Genomic DNA, 8,952 nt, shown 5'->3' with positions numbered 1-8,952 from the left:
TTGCAGAGGAGGTGATGACTGGATAGGGATCTCGGGGTCTACAGCCTGAATCTGAGGCGGAGCCTCCTGATGTGATGCTGCCTGCTGGGTGCCTGCCTGCTCTGTCTCGCTCTGTGGATGGGTCTCTGCCTCGGGATCATCCGCCTCCTCCTCAGATGCCTCGGATGGTGTGTCAAGCTCGGAGGAGATGTCGCCAGAGCATATCATCAGCTTCAGGTGCTCATAGCGTCGCTTGTTGCGACGCTCCATCTGGTCAAGCCGTCGGAACAAGTGGTGCACTAGATGATAGATGGGCTCTGGGGCAGGTGGAGGTGCAGTGGTAGTGGCAGGGGTAGCTGTGGAAGAAGAGGGGCCGGCAGATGGTGTGGCTGTGTCAGTAGTAGCAGTGAGGAAAGAAAGTCTGTAGCCCAAAGCCAGAAAGTTCCTGCTGTGAGGGATAATCTTCTTGCATTCTGCAGCAGGTGGCTTTTCATCAATATCCTCCCAAGGCACGTCAGCTCGACGGCCTAGCTGTGTAATCAAATAAGGAAAGGGAAGAGTGCCTCGGACGTGGACCCTAGCCATATAGTACCGGATAAAGCGTGGCAGGTACAGGTCCTTACCCTCCATCACACACCAAAGGAGAGTGACCATAGCGGCTGGTATCTCAGTCTCGTGAGTACTCGGCACAATGAAGTTACTAAGAATCTGATGCCATAGCCGAGCCTCATTATTCAAGTAGATCCACTTGATTCCCTTTGGCATGGTGGTGTTCTGACCCATAATCCAAGGAACTGTTGGGTCAAGGGCTATCCGGGCCTTGACTACATCCCAATCAAATCGCATAAAGCGCATGTCTTCCTCAGCTTTCTGATAACCATCCAGCTAATCAGTCTTAGGCAGAAGCTTCAAAACATCTTCAATGGCCTCTTCAGTAACCAGAATCTGCTTCCCTCTGAAGTTCACTGCATCTAGGGAAGTTTTGAAGTAATTGCAGTAGAATTTTCAAACCCAAGATGTATTGACCTCAGTCAGGGGTCTTTCCAGGAAGAACCAGCCTCGTTGTTTGATTTGCTCAGAGGTGTATTGCTGGAGTTCTTCTGGGATCTTCAGAGTCCTCTCCAAGTATAGGTTCCTGGAGGTTGCAAACACCGGATACCTTAGCTCACAGTATCGGTTTGCAAACTTTACTGGATCAGTAGCAGGGATTAGCTGGTCGGCCTTCTCCTGCGGGGTAAAATTTTTCTCCCGTAAGGAGGCATCATGCATAAGATCTATGATAGACATAGAGGCTTCTCCTCTTTTCTGTTTCCCTGTTGTTGCCTTTCCTTTCCCTTTTCTATGGGAGTCTGACATACTGAAAAACAGAATTCAAGGATATAATAAAAACAGGAAAACAAGGAGTCAATTAACAAAAGAAGCACATAGTGGCAAAGGAGCAGGAGAGTAATGAATATGAGCTAAGTAAGTGTGCATTAAGGATTGAATAGGAGTTAAAAGTTTGAAAAGAAGAATTTACAATCCAAAATGGAATAGAATTCATGTGAGATAGAAAAATAAACATCATGCCTTGGTTAGAATGTTAAGAGAAAGTGAAAGAAAATCAGAAAAGAAGTTTTTGAAAGGTTAGGTTGGTTAGAATTGAAAAAGAATTTAGGATGTGAAAATTAATGAGTTAGTAGAAGTGGGTTAAAGTAAGTGGCATAATGAAAATATTCCAAGTAACAAGTATTCACAGTTAGAAGCGATAAGTAACTCATATCCAAATAAGTAAAACAATTTGATGATCATTCAAATAGATACAGAGAAAGCAGAAATTTGGAATCAAACATAAAAAATGAAGTGTAGGAACCAGGAAATCAAAAAGGATAAGAAAACTTGCCCGGGCATTCATGAATGGTTTGGTTAAAGCAGAGTAAAATAGATTTCAAAATGGCAAAACCAAAACATGAATGGAAACATTTTACAGAAATTTGGGCAGCATTTCGGCTAAAATTGGATTGTCCCGAAAAATAAACAGCAGTCAAATAGTTCATATGAATCAAAATTAAAGCTGTACTTACGTATAAGGAATATAAACATGAGAATTCAGAGTAAAGAGCAGCATGAAATAAGAAATTATAGCATATGAACAAAACTAACAGCACAGCATCAGCAGAATTGCGAAAATAATGAAACAAGAAACAATGACAGTGCAATTAAACTTACCTAAATCCACTAACCACATCCTAGGCTACCTAACATCCTAAAATCCACTACAACATGCATATCTAACTAGCCTAAAGATGAACAATAACAGAAAAGAAAAATAGCAACCAACGACGAAAGGATAAAAGGGTGGCGTTCGGCGCAACCTGGTAGGCGAACTAGGGAGAGTGGGCCGAAAGGTGGCTAGGGGTTGTGGTGACGGCGTCTGGCGTGGCGGAGAAGGGTGGCGCAGTGGCGGTGATGCTGTTCGGAGGGGCAGGGAGGGAAAGTATGGGTAATGGGGGTAGGGGGGTTAGAGGGGAAGGGGTGGGTGGCGGATGGGGGCGCGGCTGGGATGGGCCGACGGCGGTGGGTGGTGGTCGTGGAAGGGGAGCAGTGGCGTTGGAGGGAGGGAGGAGAAGGAAGAAGAAGAAAGAGGGGGGAAGGAGGAAGGGGGTGGGTGACGGCGGGTTCTGGGTGGTCGGCGGTGGTCGGCGGTGTTGTGGTGGTGGCTGGATGGTGATGGTTAGATTGGAGGAGAAGAGAGGTAGAAGAAAGGTTTGGGGGGCGACTGGTAGGGTTCACGTGGCTGGGGGGGTTATAAATTTGAATCCACGTGGCCGCGTGGGGGACGCGGTCGCGTGGCTGGTGCGAAAAAAAAGGGTGTGTGGTGCACGAAATTGTGATCTCAGGCAACGGCACCAAAAACTCTATACACACGTCTTAATAAATCGTTTTTCATTCACAACTTCGATACAACTAACCATCAAGTGCACTGGGTCGTCCAAGTAATAAACCTTACGTGAGTAAGGGTCGATCCCACGGAGATTGTTGGTATGAAGCAAGCTATGGTCACCTTGTAAATCTCAGTCAGGCGGATATAAAATGGTTATGGAGTTTTCGAAACTAATATTAATTAAACAGAAAATAAAGATAGAAATACTTATGTATATCACTGGTGAGAATTTCAGATAAGTGTATAGAGATGCTTTTGTCCCTCTGAATCTCTGCTTTCCCGCTATCTTCATCCAATCAGTCCTACTCCTTTCCATGGCTGGCTTTATGTAAGGACATCACCATTGTCACTGGCTACTTTTCATCCTTTCTGGAAAATGGTCCGATGCGCTGTCACTCCATGGCTAATCGTCTGGAGGCATCACCGTGGTCAATGGCTGCATCCTATCCTCTTGTGAAAATGGTCCAAATGCTCTGTCACAGCATGGCTAATCATCTGAGGTTCTCGATCATACTGGAATAGGATTCACCCTCCTTTTGCGTCTGTCACTACGCCCAACACTCGCGAGTTTGAAGTTCGTCACAGTCATTCAATCCCAGAATCCTACTCGGAATAACACAGACAAGGTTTAGACTTTCCGGATTCTCATGAATGCCGCTATCAATCTAGCTTATACCACGAAGATTCTGACTAAGAGATCCAAGAGATACTCATTCAATCTAAGGAGGAACGGAAGTGGTTGTCAGGCACGCGTTCGTGGGGGAATGATGATGATTGTCACGTTCATCACATTCACGTTGAAGTGCAAATGAATATCTTAGAAGCGGAATAAGTTGAATTAAATAGAGAAACAGTAGTACTTTGCATTAATTCATGAGGAACAGCAGAGCTCCACACCTTAATCTATGGAGTGTAAAAACTCTACCGTTGAAAATACATAAGTGAAAGGTTCAGACATGGCCGAATGGCCAGCCCCCAAAACGTGATCAATATGATCCTAAGATGAACTAAAAATCATAAGATGTCTAATACAATAGTAAAATGTCCTATTTATAATAAACTAGTTACTAGGGTTTACAGAAGTAAGTAATTGATGCATAAATCTATTTCCGGGGCCCACTTGGTGTGTGCTTGGGCTGAGCTTGAATGTTACACGTGCAGAGGCTCTTTCTGGAGTTGAACGCCAGATTGTAACGTATTTCTGGCGTTCAACTCTGGTTCGTGACGTGTTTCTGGCGTTTAACTCTAGACAGCAGCATAGAACTGGCGTTCAATGCTCTTTTACATCGTCTAAACTCGGCCAAAATATAGACTATTATATATTGCTGGAAAGCCTTGGATGTCTACTTTCCAACGCAATTGGAAGCGCACCATTTTGAGTTCTGTAGCTCCAAAAAATCCACTTTGAGTGCAGGGAGGTCAGAATCCAATAACATCAGCAGTCCTTCTTCTACCTCTGAATCTGATTTTTGCTCAAGTCCCTCAATTTCAGCCAGAAAATACCTGAAATCACAGAAAAATACACAAACTTGTAGTAAAGTCCAGAAATGTGAATTTAACATAAAAACCAATGAAAACATCCCTAAAAGTAACTAGATCCTACTAAAAACATACTAAAAACAATGCCAAAAAGCGTATAAATTATCCGCTCATCACAACACCAAACTTAAATTGTTGCTTGTCCCCAAGCAACTGAAAATTAAATAGGATAAAAAGAAGAGAATATACTATAAATTTCAAACTATCAATGAAACATAGCTCCAATCAGATGAGCGGGACTTGTAGCTTTTTGCCTCTTGAATAGTTTTGGCATCTCACTTTATCCATTGAAGTTCAGAATGATTGGCATCTATAGGAACTTAGAGTTCAGATAGTGTTATTGATTCTCCTAGTTAAGTATGTTGATTCTTGAACATAGCTACTTTATGAGTCTTGGCCGTGGCCCTAAGCACTTTGTTTTCCAGTATTACCACCGGATACATAAATGCCACAGACACATAATTGGGTGAACCTTTTCAGATTGTGACTCAGCTTTGCTAAAGTCCCCAATTAGAGGTGTCCAGGGTTCTTAAGCACACTCTTTTTTTGGCTTTGGACCTTGACTTTAACCGCTCAGTCTCAAGTTTTCACTTGACACCTTCACGCCACAAGCACATGGTTAGGGACAGCTTGGTTTAGCCGCTTAGGCTAGGATTTTATTCCTTTAGGCCCTCCTATCCACTGATGCTCAAAGCCTTGGGATCCTTTTTATTACCCTTGCCTTTTGGTTTTAAGGGCTATTGGCTTTTTGCTCTTGCCTTTTGGTTTTAAGAGCTTTTGGCTTTTTCTGCTTGCTTTTTCTCTTTTTATTCTGCAAGCTTTGTTCTTTGCTGCTTTTTCTTGCTTCAAGAATCATTTTTATGATTTTTCAGATTATCAAATAACGGGTCTCCTTGTCATCATTCTTTCAAGAGCCAACATATTTAACATTCTTAAACAACAACTTCAAAAGACATATGCACTGTTCAAGCATTCATTCAAAAAATAAAAAGTATTGTCACCACATCAATATAATTAAACTAAGTTCAAGGATAAATTCAAAACTCATGTACTTCTTGTTATTTTGAATTAAAACATTTTTCATTTAAGAGAGGTGATGGATTCATAGGACATTCATAACTTTATGACAAAGTTACTAATTACTAATGATCATGTAATAAGACACAAACATGGATAAGCACTTAACATAAAGAAAACGAAAAACAGAGAATTTAAGAACAAGGAATGAGTCCACCTTATTGATGGTGGCGTTTCCTTCTTGAGGAACCAATGATGTCCTTGAGCTCTTCTATGTCTCTTCCTTGTCTTTGTTGCTCCTCCCTCATTGCTTTTTGATCTTCTCTAATTTCATGAAGGATGATGGAGTGCTCTTGATGTTCCACCCTTAATTGTCCCATTTTGGAACTTAATTCTCCTAGGGAGGTGTTGATTTGCTCCCAAAAATTCTGTGGAGGAAAGTGCATCCCTTGAGGTATCTCAGGGATTTCTTGATGATAAGCTTCCTCATGTGTTTCTTGAGCTCCATGAGTGGGCTCTCTTGTTTGCTCCATCCTTTTCTTAGTGATGGGCTTGTGAGATGAATCTTTCCATCTCCCATAGCTCAGAGGTGGAAGCAATTGTCTTCCCTTTCCTCTTTCTTGAGGTTTCTCTGGCCTTAAGTGCCATTAATGGTTATGGAAAAACAAAAAAAATTATGCTTTTACCACACCAAACTTAGAATGTTGCTCGTCCTCGAGCAAAAGAAGAAAGAATAGAAGAAGAAGAAGAAGATATGGAGGAGATGGAGGGATGTGTGTATGAATGGGAGTGGTGAATGGAAAACAGAAGGGATGACCATGAATGGAGAGAGAGAGGGTGAGGTGGGTGGGGATCCTGTGAGATTAATAGATCCTGAGATGATCCTGTGGTGTCCACAGATCCTAAGGTGTCAAGAATTTACATCCCTGCACCCATTAGGCATGTAAAATGCCTTTGCATACAATTCTGGCATTTAAATGCCGAATTGATGCTTGTTCTGGGCGTTCAGCGCCCAGATGCAGCATATTTCTGGCGTTGAACGCCAGCTAGATGCTTGTTTCTGACGTTCAGCGCCAGCTTTCCTCACTGTGCATTTCTGGCGTCTGAACGCCAGGATATTGCTTGTTTCTGGCATTCAACGCCAGAAACATGCTCTGTTCTGGCATTGAACGCCAGACAGATGCTCCTTACTGGCGTTTAAACGCCAGTAAGATCCTCCTCCAGGGTAAGATTTTTCTTCTGCTGTTTTTGATTCTGTTTTCAATTTTTCTATTTATTTTGTGACTCCACATGATCATGAACCTAATAAAACATGAAAGAACAACAAGAATGAAAATAAATTAGATAAATTAAAATTGGGTTACCTCCCAACAAGCACTTCTTTAATGTCAATAGCTTGACAGTGGGCTCTCATGGAGCCTCACAGATGTTTAGAGCTTTGTTGAGACTTCCCAACACCAAACTTAGAGTTTGGATATGGGAGTTCAACACCAAACTTAGAGTTTGGTTGTGTCCTCCCAACACCAAACTTAAAGTTTGACTGTGGGGGCTCTGGTTGACTCTGTTTTGAGAGAAGCTTATTGTGCCTCTTTTCCATGTTTACAGAAGGATGACCTTGAGTTTTAAACTCAAGGGAGTCCTCATTCAATTGAAGGACTAGTTCGCCTCTGTCAACATCAATCACAGCTCTTGCTGTGGCTAGGAAGGGTCTTCCAAGGATGATGGATTCATCCTCATCCTTCCCAGTATCTAGGACTATGAAATCAGCAGGGATGTAAAGGCCTTCAACCTTTACTAACACATCCTCTACTTGTCCATAAGCCTGTTTTCTTGAATTGTCTGCCATCTCTAATGAGATTTTAGCAGTTTGCACCCCAAAGATTCCCAGTTTCTCTATTACAGAGAGGGGCATGAGGTTTATCCCTGAACCAAGGTCACACAGGGCCTTTTCAAAGATCATGGTGCCTGTGGTACAAGGTATTAAGAATTTTCCAGGATCCTGTTTCTTCTGAGGCAATGTTAGTTGATCCAGATCACTTAGTTCATTGGTGAACAAGGGAGGTTCATCTTCCCAAGTCTCAATACCAAATAATTTGGCATTCAGCTTCATGATTGCACCAAGGTACTTGGTAACTTGCTCCTTAGTAACATCCTCATTCTCTTCAGAAGAGGAATACTCATCAGAGCTCATGAATGGCATAAGGAGGTTTAATGGAATCTCTATGGTCTCTAGTTGAGCCTCAGATTCCTTTGGTTCCTCAGAGGGAAACTCCTTATTGATCACTGAACGTCCCAGGAGGTCTTCCTCCTTGGGATTCACGTCCTCCTCCTCTTTTGTGGTTTCGGCCATGATGGTCATTTCAATGGCCTTGCACTCTCCTTTTGGATTTTCTTCTATATTGCTTGGGAGAGTACTAGGGGGGATTTCAGTGACTCTTTTACTCAGCTGGCCCACTTGTGCCTCCAAATTTCTAATTGAGGACCTTGTTTCATTCATGAAACTTACAGTGGCCTTAGATAGATCAGAGACTAAGTTTGCTAAATTAGATGTATTTTGTTCAGAGTTCTCTGTCTGTTGCGGAGTGGATGATGGAAAAGGTTTACTATTGTTAAACCTATTTCTTCCACCATTATTAAAGCCTTGTTGAGGCTTTTGTTGATCCTTCCATGAGAGATTTGGGTGATTTCTCCATGAGGGATTATAGGTGTTTCCATATGGTTCACCCATGTAATTCACCTCTGCTATTGCAGGATTTTCAGGATCATAGGCCTCTTCTTCAGAAGGCGCCTCTTGAATACTGTTGGATGCAGCTTGCATTCCATTCAGACTCTGAGAAATCATATTGACTTGCTGAGTCAATATTTTGTTCTGAGCCATATGGCATTCAGAGTATCAATTTCAAGAACTCCCTTCTTCTGAGGCGTCCCATTACTCACAGGATTCCTTTCAGAAGTGTACATAAACTGGTTATTAGCAACCATGTCAATGAGTTCTTGAGCTTCTGCAGGCATTTTCTTTAGGTGAATGGATCCACCTGCAGAAGTATCTAATGATATCTTAGCTAATTCAGACAGACAATCATAGAATATATCCAGGATGGTCCATTCTGAAAGCATGTCAGAAGGACACTTTTTGGTCAGTTGCTTGTATCTCTCCCAAGCTTCATAGAGGGATTCACCTTCTTTCTGTTTGAAGGTTTGAACATCCACTCTAAGTTTGCTCAGCTTTTGAGGAGGAAAGAACTTGGCTAAGAAAGCCGTGACCAGCTTATCCCAAGAGTTCAGGCTATCTTTGGGTTGAGAGTCCAACCACACTCTAGCTCTGTCTCTTACAGCAAAAGGGAAAAACATGAGCCTGTAGACTTCAAGATCTACTCCATTAGTCTTAACAGTATCACAGATCTGCAAAAATTCAGTTAAGAACTGAAAAGGATCTTCAAATGGAAGTCCATGAAACTTGCAGTTCTGCTGCATCAGAGAAACTAATTGAGGCT

General features: G+C 42.3%; 1 non-coding gene across 1 annotated transcript; it reads left to right on the top strand.

The window, feature by feature from the left end:
- Positions 1 to 8,569: 8,569 nt before the first annotated feature.
- Positions 8,570 to 8,677, top strand: LOC148580647 (small nucleolar RNA R71). Its single transcript, XR_015895559.1, has one exon. It is a non-coding gene; the product is annotated as a small nucleolar RNA R71 (small nucleolar RNA).
- Positions 8,678 to 8,952: the final 275 nt, after the last annotated feature.

The sequence above is a fragment of the Arachis ipaensis genome, chromosome B10, assembly GCF_059453495.1.
Source record: "Arachis ipaensis isolate K30076 ecotype BB chromosome B10, ASM5945349v1, whole genome shotgun sequence".
NCBI lineage: Eukaryota > Viridiplantae > Streptophyta > Magnoliopsida > Fabales > Fabaceae > Arachis > Arachis ipaensis.
This window is presented reverse-complemented; position numbering and strand designations above follow the sequence as displayed.